This window comes from Felis catus, chromosome C1 (genome assembly GCF_018350175.1).
Source record: "Felis catus isolate Fca126 chromosome C1, F.catus_Fca126_mat1.0, whole genome shotgun sequence".
NCBI lineage: Eukaryota > Metazoa > Chordata > Mammalia > Carnivora > Felidae > Felis > Felis catus.
Genome location: NC_058375.1, coordinates 212,983,734 through 212,996,382, shown reverse-complemented (window position 1 = coordinate 212,996,382; position 12,649 = coordinate 212,983,734). Strand labels below are relative to the sequence as shown.

General features: G+C 46.4%; 1 long non-coding RNA gene across 1 annotated transcript; it reads right to left on the bottom strand.

Moving 5' to 3' along the window:
* Window positions 1-327: 327 nt before the first annotated feature.
* Window positions 328-3,143, bottom strand: LOC109503186. Its single transcript, XR_002162088.3, has 2 exons — window positions 2,936-3,143; window positions 328-542 (listed from the first exon to the last, which is right to left on the bottom strand). It is a non-coding gene; the product is annotated as an uncharacterized LOC109503186 (long non-coding RNA).
* Between the last annotated feature and the right edge of the window lie 9,506 nt (window positions 3,144-12,649).

Genomic DNA, 12,649 nt, shown 5'->3' with positions numbered 1-12,649 from the left:
TGAAAAGAGTAGCGGCCAAGGGAGAGTGCCTAGAAGTCCCTTGAGCAAGGTGCCTGGTAAGGGTCAGAGGGGGATCTGAGGGACCTGGAGGTAGCCAAGTCTACACTGTAATGCCAGAGGCAATTCCCTTGTCCTCACCACCACCCTCCCTTCTTTGAGCTCCCCAGGAGGGATACAAGGTAGGATTTAGGCTTTAGCCTCTTCCAGGGTAGCTGATATCCAGGTGAGTATCAATCACTGGGAAAACGAATCAGATTTAATTAAGACATGAATTATGATTCATTTCAGCTACTAATAACACAGACTCCAAATAACAGCTACTGATAATACAGACTCCAAACACAATGAAAGTTTATTTTTCCCTTTTGTAGAAGTGTGGGGGTGGACCGCTCATGGCCGACATAGTAGCTTTGTATCACTAGTTCTTGAGGACTCAGGTTTCAATCCAGATCACTATTCCCCCATCTCATCTTCATAATCCAAGCTAGCAGCTTCTGCACCAGCCATCACATCTGTATTCCAGGCACCTGGATAGCAGAGGGCTGAGGAAGGAACAAACATCAGATTGACTTCAGATTTCTTCACAGCACCACTGCATTTAAGATGATAGTTGAATAATACTTTTAAAGTATCACAGAGAAAGAACTTCGAACCTAGATTTTTGATTTCTAGCTAAATTATCAGGTATTCAAAGGGTCGGAAGTTTTCTCGCAAATAGCTACCCCTTGAAAACACTGTTAGAGGAAGCACTCCAACAAGAAAAGAAATAAATACAGGGGTGCTCAACAATACTGAGTAAGAGGGATTAAATCATTTGCTTAAATCGCTCTTGTCTGAGTAAATGGTACAATGCAGGGCCAGCAAAGCACAGCCTGGGTGCATAGAAGTGCAGAGGCGACAGCCTGTGGGAGTCCTACCTAGCGAATAGACAGGTAATGGACCCCAGCGAGGTCACTTCTTTGAGGAAGAGAGGAAGACACAGCAGCTGACTAGAGCATTTCTCTTATTTTTGGACTGTCTTGCCAGGCTTGTCTAAAACCAACACGCTCTGCCGCGAGCTATTTATTCTATTTATTCTTCGGCTTTAAACTTCCAGGTAACAATTCCAAGCCTTCCAGAGGTGGGATGGAGAATGAATCAGAGAAGGGGTGGGTGTTAAACAAAGGTCAGAGTCCAGGGCCAGTGAAGTTTATCTTTACCTGCGCTATTTACATGGCGAAGGTTCAGGGATTAAATTAACAGGAAACTACAAAGACCTTAAAAAAAAAAAGAGGCAGGAAGCCAAGATTATTTTTCCCTCCTCTGTGTCCATGCCCTCGACAATATCATGAAACAAATAGGCTTTTTCTGATTTCTCTGGTTTTCAATGAAGATGTAGAGTGAAACTGGGATTTCTGGAACAATTTGCTTCCTCATGGTCCCTCAAGCAGAACTTGGTAGGAAGAGTGACAGAAAAGTGTTGATTTGGAGAAAAAGGAGTGATTTTGGTCTGGTTTCCGGTACCTCCTTTCTCCTCTAGTCTCCCGATCTTTCAGGCTATCTTTCCTTCTTCCTTCCCTCAACCCTTCCCTCCTTCCCCTCCCCATCCTTCTCTCCCCATTCTCCCCTACCCCTCAAGCCTTCTCTCCTTTCGCCTCCCCATCCTGCTCCCCATCCTCCTCCCCCTTCCCCTCCCCCTCCTTCCCTTCTCCTTCTACCCACTCCTCCTTCCCCTCCTCTCCTCTCTTCCCCTGTCCCTAAGTCTTTTTTCCTTCCCCACTGGTCTTCCTTTACATCTTTCCTTCCTTTCTCTTCACCCACAAAACAGTTGTTTTCGGAGCTCCAAGGAAAGTGGGACCTGGGGAGACTGTATGGCCTCCTGGGGATCCCAGTAGAGGGAGAAAGATCTTCAATGTGAGGAAGACCGTGAAGGGGAAAGAAGTTGGAGGAGACCCCAGGACTCAGAGAGGACCAAGGCTGGAGCCAGAAAGGTTTCAAGACTGCGTCTGATGGGGGCGCTGTGGGCCCGACAGAGGAGCAGCCCCTGTGCTGGGTCCCCGCTGCCGCATGACCAAGAGGGCACCCCTGTGCTAGGACTTCATTTCCTTGTTGTCGAGGTGCAATGTTTGTTTTCCTTTCTTCCTTTCTGGGTTCTTTGGCTGGTCTAATGACGAAATTTACATAAGGCAGGTTAACGGGAGAAAAAGAAATTTAATTACATCCTTATGGGAGGCAATTGAGGCTCACTTGTTGTCCTGAGCTGAGGAAAGGGATAGGGGCCTGGGAGCTCCAAAGGGCAGGAGGGCAACTCACAGGACGATGAGAAGGCAAAAGTCTGGTAATCAGATGTTGGCCCTACCATGCAGGTGAGTCTCTCAGATAAAAAAAATTAAAAAAAACTATATATATATATATATCTGGTAATGATTCTCTTTCTGGGCCAAGTCCCCAATCTAAATTCTTTTAGGCAGTTAAAGGAGAGGTAAAAATCTTTTCCTGAACATTTTGTGTCTTGATTGCCTTCAGCTCAAATAGTCCACATGCCAAAGTGGCATTTTTGGGTGAGGTATTCTGTTCCCTTTCATCGTCTACCTGACCAGGGCTGGTTCCTGCCAGGGCACTGGGGACGTAGATCTCTGTGACGGCTCATGCTCCTATGAGGGTCAAGCGTCTCAGTTTTACTTGAACTTTAGGTAAGTGAGGGTCTAATGAAGGTCTGTTAAGAAGGCCGGGCAGAAAGACCCTAGCTCTAATCCTTACTGCGCCCTTGCCGGGCCCAGGACGGGTCAGCGGTGTCAGCAGGAGGGGGGGCAGGCCCCCTGGGCACGTCTACACAGGCTGAGGGCGTGGGGGGCAGGAAGGCGATCCCCCATCCGCAGAAATGCGTACTCAGCCGGTGCCTGAGCATTCTACCCGCCCCCACCCATCCCCCCCTCCGAGGCGTGCACTAGGAGACCTGGGAGTCACAGCTGAAGGAGCATCCATGCAAGAGCGGAGACACCCGCCAGCTCTGCCTGGCAGCCGGGAGCAGGTGACAAGCTTGCCTGAGCATCGCCAGCATGTCTGCAGCTTCAGCCCGGCAGAATGTTGGCAAAATGCAGCTTCAGCATGCAATCCCAGGGAGGCTGTCTGCACCTGCTGCCCTGGCCTTGGCCTCAAGGTGACTTCACGAGGATCCGCCTATGTCTGAGCCTCCGGCACAGCGCGGAGGGGAGCAGCAGCTGACCTGTCCTGCAGTGGCGTGGGGTGACCTCGAAGCCACTCAACTTGGTCCTCCTTTAAAATCCCCCTGGCCAGGTCAAGTTAGGGTTTGAGCAGGAGTCTCCCAAGATCCAACCTCGCAGGAGAATGGCACTGGCCGGTAGTGGCCAGGAAGTGGCTGCGGTCTCCAAGAGCCGAATGGAGCCTTTATCTCCTCCAGGATATGAATGTACCAACCTCACTCCATCTGGCACTTAGTTGTCAGGCCTCTGGAGGTTAGAGTGGATCTAGGGGGGGTTATCACAGGACACATTCCTCTTCCTCCGCCAGGGTTCAACACGCGCACCCGTTTATAGACAATCAAGTACAATGTCAGCTGTGTCCACGGGGTGGACCTGAGGGGTAGCGCTCCCCATGCACTTCCTGCCCCTGTCTCATTCTGTGCCCCTTCTGCAGCTCCTTAGTGCCCTCGCTGATGAGCTATAGGAAGCGTGTGTATTTTGGGGATACGTGCAGTGGGCGACTTCATGACCACTCTTCACAGGGTGCCTGGCGTAGGACAAGAAAACCATTAAATATTAATCTCATGACAACTTTATTTGCTCAACCAGCTCCCGGCCAGCACCTCTCCTGCCCAGAGAGATGCGTTGAGGATTCAGTCAGGACGGACTCCGTGAGTGCACGAAAACACGGGTTTCATTGCCAAATCTGTATGTTGAATGTGGCTCCACGGCTCAGAAAGCTTCTGCGGTTTCTGACTTGGAGACCGCTCAGCTCCCCAATTTCGGGTTGTGCTGGGCAAAGGTGATGGGGGTGTTGCCGGTGACACGATAGCGGCATGACACTGGTGGCACAGTGAAACCCTCACCTCATAGCTTTAGAAGAAGCCTCTTCTCACTTATCCCTGGCAGCAGAAGCTATGGTTGCCAATAGAACCTTCTGTGATGATGAAGATACTTTATTTATGTCTTTACTGTCCAGTATGGAAGCCACTGGCCACAGTGGCTGGTGAACACTTGAAATATGGCTAGTGTGACTCGATTCAAATTTTTATTTAATTTCAATTGTTTTTAGGTTAAATTGAAGGAGCCACGGGTAGTAAGGGGCTATCATATTGGGCAGATCTAGAGGTACGCTTTCATTTCTTCCAAGGATGAGTTCCGTGACTTTATCGACAATTTAGTTTACATCGTTTTTCAACATTAGACAGTGACGGCGTGAGGGTACTGGCTGTGGCAAACGTTGGTGGTTCCCTACTCGCTGCCACTCCATGCTCGCCGAGCTCTGACTTTGTTACAAAGGGCCAGGGGTTGGATCACTGGTAGATTAAGCCACCTATGATACTCCCACTCCTCTTTGCCAGTGATTGGTCTTGGGGTGGGTTTGTGACTCAGTTCTAGCCAGTCCAACACAAGAGGAAGTCCCCTGGAGAAAGATTTTCTTTCCCAACCAAGGAAGGTGAATAACCCCTTTGAGCCCATCATTTTCCATCTTGCTTGGGACACTGTTATGTGGATTTGATATTTGGACCCGGGACAGCCAACTTGTCACTGTGAGGGAAAGGCCAAGACAATCAATATCTTTCTTTGAACTGTTGCTAATATTTGGGGAAACTCAGTGAACCCATGTCCTGTGAGAGCTTCTAAGGCTCACCTTAGTCTAAGCACATTATCATCAATGAGGTGGACCGACATGGTGTTCCATAGGGCAGTGAGATGGTCAAGGTCATTCCAGCACAAAGTCTAGAAGCAAGATGGAGGGGACTCGCTGTTGTCCACTCCTGTCCCACACTTTCTTCAGCACTGGCCAAATGGGAGACTTGTGTAGGACTGAGAGAGTAATCATCCCCCTGTACACACACACACACACACACACACACACACACACACACACACTCACAGTGATACTAATGGCTGTACTACCTTCTGGGCTTGGTCTTCCTTCAGATTTGCCGTTTGTTGGGTGGCAGTGGGGGGACTCCAAGGGCTTCTCCTCTGCCCTTCCTGTCATAATAGCCCTTACTTTTGGGTCAGAGAACCAATGCGAGGGTTCTGCCTGAGGTTTAAGGCATCTGTTTCAATCCTACACCCAGGCTTTGGAGAAGTAATGGGCTCAGGGTTCCAGCAGCCCTACTATGAGCGGGAACTCAATCAAGTCTCCATTTATCACTCAACCCAGTGGTGTTCTTGTCCCCTGGGATTACTGTTGGCTTGAGCTAGCACCCCAAATCCCCTGAAAGGGGGTATTCATTGTTTTCCTTGGGGCACAGATTCCCTGACACATGGTCAGATCCCCTGTAGAAAAAACAAGCGTAAGATAGGCAGAATACATTTTTGATGTTATCACATGTTTGTTTTCTTTTCCAAGGGGACCCAGTCTTCATTCAATTCAATGGACTGTGAACTGACCCATCAGAGAAGCCACACTGCCACTCTGGGACCTTCTGCTGAAAATAGAGAGGCCATTTTGATGGCAGTGTCCTCTTAGTAACAGCCTGCCTGGGATGCTGGCCCTGACATTATTGCTGTTGGCCTCTCAGGATTATGCTGTTAGACTCCCGACTCTGCTTCAGCCACTGTGAATATTATCTGATTGACCACAGGGCCTTTCCATCATTCCTTCATAATTCAATTAGGCAGGAACACCTAATTGTCTAGTTTAGGTTACACGATGATGCACTAGTTATAAAGAAGCTGAATGAGAATATTTGATTCCCCTTTGGGTTCCATAAAGAGGAATAGATAAGAACCTTGCCTGCCACCTGTCCTGGAGGCTGGGCCGCCAAAATACTGGTGATTTTTATCTTCACTTATTCCTTTTCTTTCTTTCTCTCTTTCTTCTTCCTTCTTTTCTTTTTTCTTTATTGAGGTATAGTTGGTATGTAACATATTCGTTTCAGGCATTCTACAAATGATTCAATATTTGTATATATTTCAAAATAATCGTAATAATTCTATTTAAGATCAGTTACCACACACAGTTACAATTTTTTCTATAATGAGCATTTATTACATGCCTAATTTTTATTGTTCTTTTTAAAAAATATTTAATTTATTTTTTTTAAGTAGACTCCTCACCCAGTGTGGGGCTCAAACCCATGACCCTAACATCAAGAGTCGCTTGCTCTACCAACTAAACCAGCTAGGTGCCCCTACATGCCTAATTTTTAAAAAGGAGTCTGTCATTTTAAATATTTTTCAGTCAGCCAGTTCCAAAGCTATAATGACTATACATGCTTGAGGCGGGGAGGTGGAGGGTGGGCAGGCATTAAAAATGGTTCTTGGGCTTGGAAAGGTCAGGAATACTAGCCTGAGAATTTGAGGTGTTGGTCATTTGTGTGTGAGGGCAAAACTCAAATGGCCCTGCCTGGGTCCTGCCGGCTGCCCCCCCCCCCCCCGGCCCCCTACAGTATGTGTATATCTGGTGACCTCTATTCAGGCTCCTTGACTTTCAGAAGAGGCTGTTAACCCTGCCCCAATCTCAGTTGTCTGTTTAAACATTCAGGTCTGCTTTTAACCAGCAATATAGAATATCAAGGGCTCTTGTCAGATCGGAGCCACAACCTAAAACTCACTCTTGTTTGATACTTAGCAAACATTTGGTTGAATTTAACAACATTTAGGAAGACTTGTGTGAATGGCAGTCACACTGTCATGCGTAAGAGCTCTAGTCTTTTTTATTTTTTAATTTTTTTAACACTTACTCATTTTTGAGAGACAGAGACGGTGTGAGTGGGGGAGGGGCAGAGAGAAAGGGAGACACAGAATCTGAAACAGGATCCAGGCTCTGAGCTGACAGCACAGAACCCTATGTGGGGCTCGAACTCACAGACTGAGATCATGCCTTCAGCTGAAGTCAGACGCTTAACCTTAACCGACTAAGTCACCCAGGCGCCCCGAGCTCTAGTCCTTGTTAACATTTATTTTGGGTTTGAACAATACACTTAGATGATCACGTGCTCTCTGCCCTGGTAGGATTTTTTTTTGGCTTGAACCCGCATGGAGTCATGCCATTGACTTAAAGAAGGAAGACTGTCAACACCAACCCCACAGCACTCATTGTTTTATTTCCAGAAGGATGTTTTTAGGGCCTTGTTCACTATATTACATAGGCCCTTTGACTGAAAGCATATGGAAGAAATTCCTTTCTGGTCTTGGAATTAAGCTCCTGATTTGTTTTTTTATCTAATGAACATTGTGAGTGATATGGCTGGCCTTGTTTCTTTCCTTGCATGGGCTGCTAGGAAGCTCAGAGTCAAATTGTGGCCCATATCTAGCAAGTGTAGAGGATTTTCACAGTAAGCATTTTGTGTATTAATTTTATCTCTGGCTTCACACTATTTCTCCTAACTTATTTTCCCTTCTTCCTAATGTTTCCTGTGATTTTTTATTTTTAAATGTTTATTTATTTTTGAGAGAGAGAGAGCACACACATGAGCGAAGGAGGGGCAGAAAGAGAAGGGGACAAAGGACCTGAAGTGGGCTCTGTGCTGACAGCTGTGAGCTGGATGTGGGGCTCGAACCCACGAACCGTGAGATCATGACCTGAGCCGAAGTCGGATGCTCAACCGACTGAGCCACCCAGGCACCCCTCCTGTGACTTTTTAAAAAAGCATTTTATTGGTATATTTTGTAAGCAAGTTTAAGTGTTTGTTCTTTATTTTTTAGTCAAAGAAAGATAAAAACAAAGATACACGCAAAATATTTAAAATTTTATATTTTCACTTGGACCCTTATACTGAACTCTGAGCTGTTCTCTAATCTGGGGAGCTCAGGGATCTTATTGGGTCTGAAGTTTTCATTTTAGTCTTTAAGAATAATCATTTTGGGGGCGCCTGGGTGGCGCAGTCGGTTAAGCGTCCGACTTCAGCCAGGTCACAATCTCGCGGTCCGGGAGTTCGAGCCCCGCGTCAGGCTCTGGGCTGATGGCTCGGAGCCTGGAGCCTGTTTCCGATTCTGTGTCTCCCTCTCTCTCTGCCCCTCCCCTGTTCATGCTCTGTCTCTCTCTGTCCCAAAAATAAATAAACGTTAAAAAAAAAAAAAGAATAATCATTTTGTCACCGCTCCTGCGATCACTGTGGTAGAAAGAATTTTCATCCATTTGCATTCTTTCAAAACTCTTCTTCTGCCTTCTGATGTTACTTAGTACCTGACACCATCGTTATGGACGCATCTTTATTCTCTGGAGAGTGGAATGGGATTCAGAGACTCGTGTTCTCGTTCAGTTTTCTAATCCTCTAACAAGAATTCCAAGCATTTTGCGTTTTTACACTTTTTTTTTTCCTCTTTGCTGTGGGTATGGGACAAATCAACATCAAAAAATCACTAGTTTGCTTTAGAGGCAATCTTGAGAGACCAATCTGTACTCAGTGAAGTTCAAGTTCCCTCAGCCACCAACACAAACAACAGAAACCTAAAAACAGTGTTTGCGTACAGAGGAATTTATGTATTCATTCTGGGATAAATCTGAGACAGCAGTTACAATCCTCTACTCACCATGTTTTTTGTGGGAACAAAAACAGAACATCAGGACAATGAGAAAGAAAAAATATCACTCAGTTTCTTATTATTAGCAACTAGGGGATTAGCCTTCCAAGTTTATTTATTTGTTTATTTATTTATTTTAATGTTCATTTATCTCTGAGAGAGACAGAGAGACAGGGCATGGGCAGGGGGTGAGGTGGGTGGAGGGTAGAGAGAGAGGGAGACAGAGAATCCGAAGCCGGCTCCAGGCTCCCAGCTGTCAGCACAGAGCCTGACACGGGGTTTGAACCCATGAACAGTGAGATCATGACCTGCGCCGAAGTCGAATGCTTAACCACCTGAGCCACCCAGGCGCCCCAGCCTTCCAAGTTTTGAACAAAGTGCTTGTTATAGTCAGCAAATATTTATTGAGCACCTACGATGTGTTATGTCCTGGAATATAGCATTGTTCAAAACTAGACACAGTCCCTACTCTGTGCTTCCTATCATGCATCTCACAGCCCATAATACCTTTATGCGAGTGGTTATCCCACAGTACATAGTGTTATCATACCTACTCTTCTCTCTGGACCATATAGTTTAGATACCTTTCCATATCAACACCTATGGACTGACATCATCATTTCAAAACGCCAAATAGTGTTATGTATCTGATTACCATACTTTATTTATTTTGAGAAAGAGAAAGTGAGCTTGAGCAGGGGAAGAGTAGAGAGGCAGAGAGAAAGAGTCCCAAGCTGGCTCCACGCTGCCAGCACAGAGCCTGATGCAGGGCTCAAACCCACAAACTGTGAGGTTGTGACCTGAGCCAAAGCCGGACACTTAACCGACGGAGCCACCCATGTGCTCCTAGCTGTACTCTGTTTTAGTCAGTGCCCTCATGTTGTAAACTTCCATGCGATTATAAAAAGCACTTCTGTCCACAACTTTACAGAAAACCTGTGCACTGATGCTTTCAAGATGCTTTTAAGTCATCCTCAGAAGCACCAATGTGGACAAGCGACCCCACATCACCCGTAATCTTTCTGACTTTTCTAGTTCAATGACTTTGGCTGTACTTTTGGCACATGAAGCCTGACTTGCTCAGGCCTCGATACCCAGAACTGTTTGGGAGATGATTGAAGAAAGTGTCTGGCTTCCTCCTTACAAGGACCTTGCTTTCTACAATGACAGCATCATCTCATGTTGGTCTCAATGATTGCATTGCCTTGTCATTTCTGGTAGCAGAAGGAGCCAACATAAACAGGCATAAGATAGACCATATGCTGGGCCATGAAACAAGTCTCAATAAATTTCAAAGGACTGAAAACATGCAGAGTACTTTATCTGAGGTATTAAATTAGTCATCAATCATACAGGTATTAAAATTAATTATCAGGGGCGCCTGGTTGGCTCAGTCAGTTGAGCATCCGACTCTCAATTTCTGCTCAGGTCATGATCTCATGGTTTGTGGAATCGAGCCCCGTGTTGGGCACCATGCTGAGTGTGGAGCCTGCTTGGGATTCTCTCTCTCCTTCTCTCTCTGCCTCTGTCTCTCTCTCTCAGAATAAATAAGCATTAAAAATGTAACAAAATTGTAAAAAAAATATATAAAATTAATAATCAATAATAATATGATATCCAGGAAGTCCTCAAATATATAGGAATTAACCAAACAATCCCAAATAACGTCTTAATTTTTTTAATTTTTTAATTTTTTAAAGTTTAATTATTGATTTGGGGGGAAACCGCATGAGTAGGGGCAGGGGAGGAGAGAGAGAGGGACTCTCTCCCAAGCAGAGTCCTCCCTGCCAGCTGTGGAGCCTGACGCAGGGCTCGAACTCATGAACCATGAAATCATGACCTAAGCCAAAACCAACAGTTGGTCATTTCATGGACAGAGCTACCCAGGGTCCCCCTCACATAAATCTTAAAACACCACACGTGAAATGAGGAAATATTTTTACTTGGACAAAAGCAAAAATGAAACGCCAAAATTTGTGAGCTGCAATTAAATGAGCGCGTGGAAAGATTTTTTTGTTTATAGCTATGGGCTAGTGATTATTATGCGCCTCCCTTCCCCCTCACCTTCTGAATGAGTATTTTCCTATCTCTGTCTCGCCAATACGTGTCAGGTGTGCGTTGGGGAAATAACATCGTTAGTCCTGGTTCACGGGGCTCTGCACCTAAGAAACCAAATCTGAGGAGTACTTGAGGAACCAAACCAGGGGTGCATCATCCCCACCCGGATCTAATCTTGACGCTAAGATCCCGGACCTCAGACCCGAGGGTCGTGCTGGAATGGCGAGGTAACTTGGGACGTTTTATTTTGCTTCGTTTTGTGGGGTGACTCCGTGTCACAAGTGGATACAAATGATTAGGAGCTGGAGGGCTGACCTGTGTAGATTGTCCCGCATCAGTTCCGTACCGACTCATTTAGCTCTATATCGACTCAGGGCTTGGCTACCGTGACGTTGGTAAGAATGATGCAAATAGAGACTGGGTGAGGGCCTGCACCGTGGGGCTTTGTCCTCTTGGAATACCCCCTTGGAATTCAGCTGCCACGCGTAAAGAAGCCCCGTGTTAGGCTACAAGTGAGGAAGGCAAAGGGGAGCCGACCCTGCAGGATGAGAGGCGAGCTTGGGGGTTCCAGGTCCTGCCAAGCAGCCAGCTGAACGCAGCTGCAGGCGGGACCTCAGCTATACCACGAACCACCTCGTTGAGCCCATTGACCCGTAGAAACATGAGACATAACAAGTCATGGCGCCACTGTTTGCTTTGGTAAGTTTTGGGGTGGGTTGCTATGTGGCAATACAAAACTGGAACACATAGGAAGCTTTGGAGCTGGGATGGTCTTTCAGAGTTGTCTCAAAACGAGACGCAAGCGCAGGCCTTTTCATCCCCACGTGGACCTGAAGGGGAGCAGAAGATGTCACCCCAAACTTGGGCATGTGGATTATTTTGAGCAGAAGGCGATCAAGTCCCAGCAGACTCAGGAAAAGCTTTTTTACCTCTCCCTTAAATGCCTGAAATAATTTACATCGGGGGCCCGGCCCAGAAAGGGAGATGTTATCAGAGATAACTTCTTTTTATGTGAAATACATCTGCATGGCGGGTCATTTGATTACAGAACATCCGCTCTTCTCATCTTCCTGTGAATTTCCTTTCTCCCCTTTGAAGCCCCAGGCTCCCATCCCTTCCTTTCCTGAGCTCACGATGGCACGTAAGCCTCAACTGCCTGAGTGCCTTTGAGTCTCCTATTTTTATGGGGCTCCCTCCCATACGCCTGTAATTAAATTTGTTTTCTCCTGTTAATCCGTCTTATGTCAATTTAATTATCAGAGCAGCCAAAGAACCTAGAAGGTAAGAAGGGAAAATTTTTCTGCCTCTACAAACCTGTCATTAAATTCATCTTGCCTCTCAGGAGGTGGCATGATCTTGGGTGAAGCAACATTTTTTTGTTTTTAACCAACGGCAGTTCCCAGAGATGGGCACCGCCGTGAGCACTCAGCAGCCAACACTTCTGGCATCTAAGGGAATGAGTGCTTGGATCCAGCAGAACGGTACAGCATTCACTACAGTCAGATTTCTATAGGCTTCCACTATTTTCCCATTGGTGGGATAAATGAAGGGGGCTACAGACACTTTATTTGATGTCAGGTCAAACTTCCGGCATGATGTGCTTGGCTTAAAAGAAGAGTTTAATATAAAAACACACGGTAGGTGGACCTATGAGGGTATCTCTCCTGGATTTCTGGCCCTAGGGGAGTACTTTCCCACCATAGCTGGCTGCTACGCAGCGAGAATTGAACATCACATGTCCCAACCCTAGAAGGCCAGCCTGACTCATTTCTGTGTTCATTACAGGCTGTGGAAGTAATGATAATGAAGTCTGACCTTGGAGCAGCAAATACACAGAGAGAGGGGGACAGGGCAAGTCTGAAGAGGGTATGGGGGGCTCTGGTGATCAGAGGAGCGTGGCATTGAGAAGGAATCTTCAGCAAAAA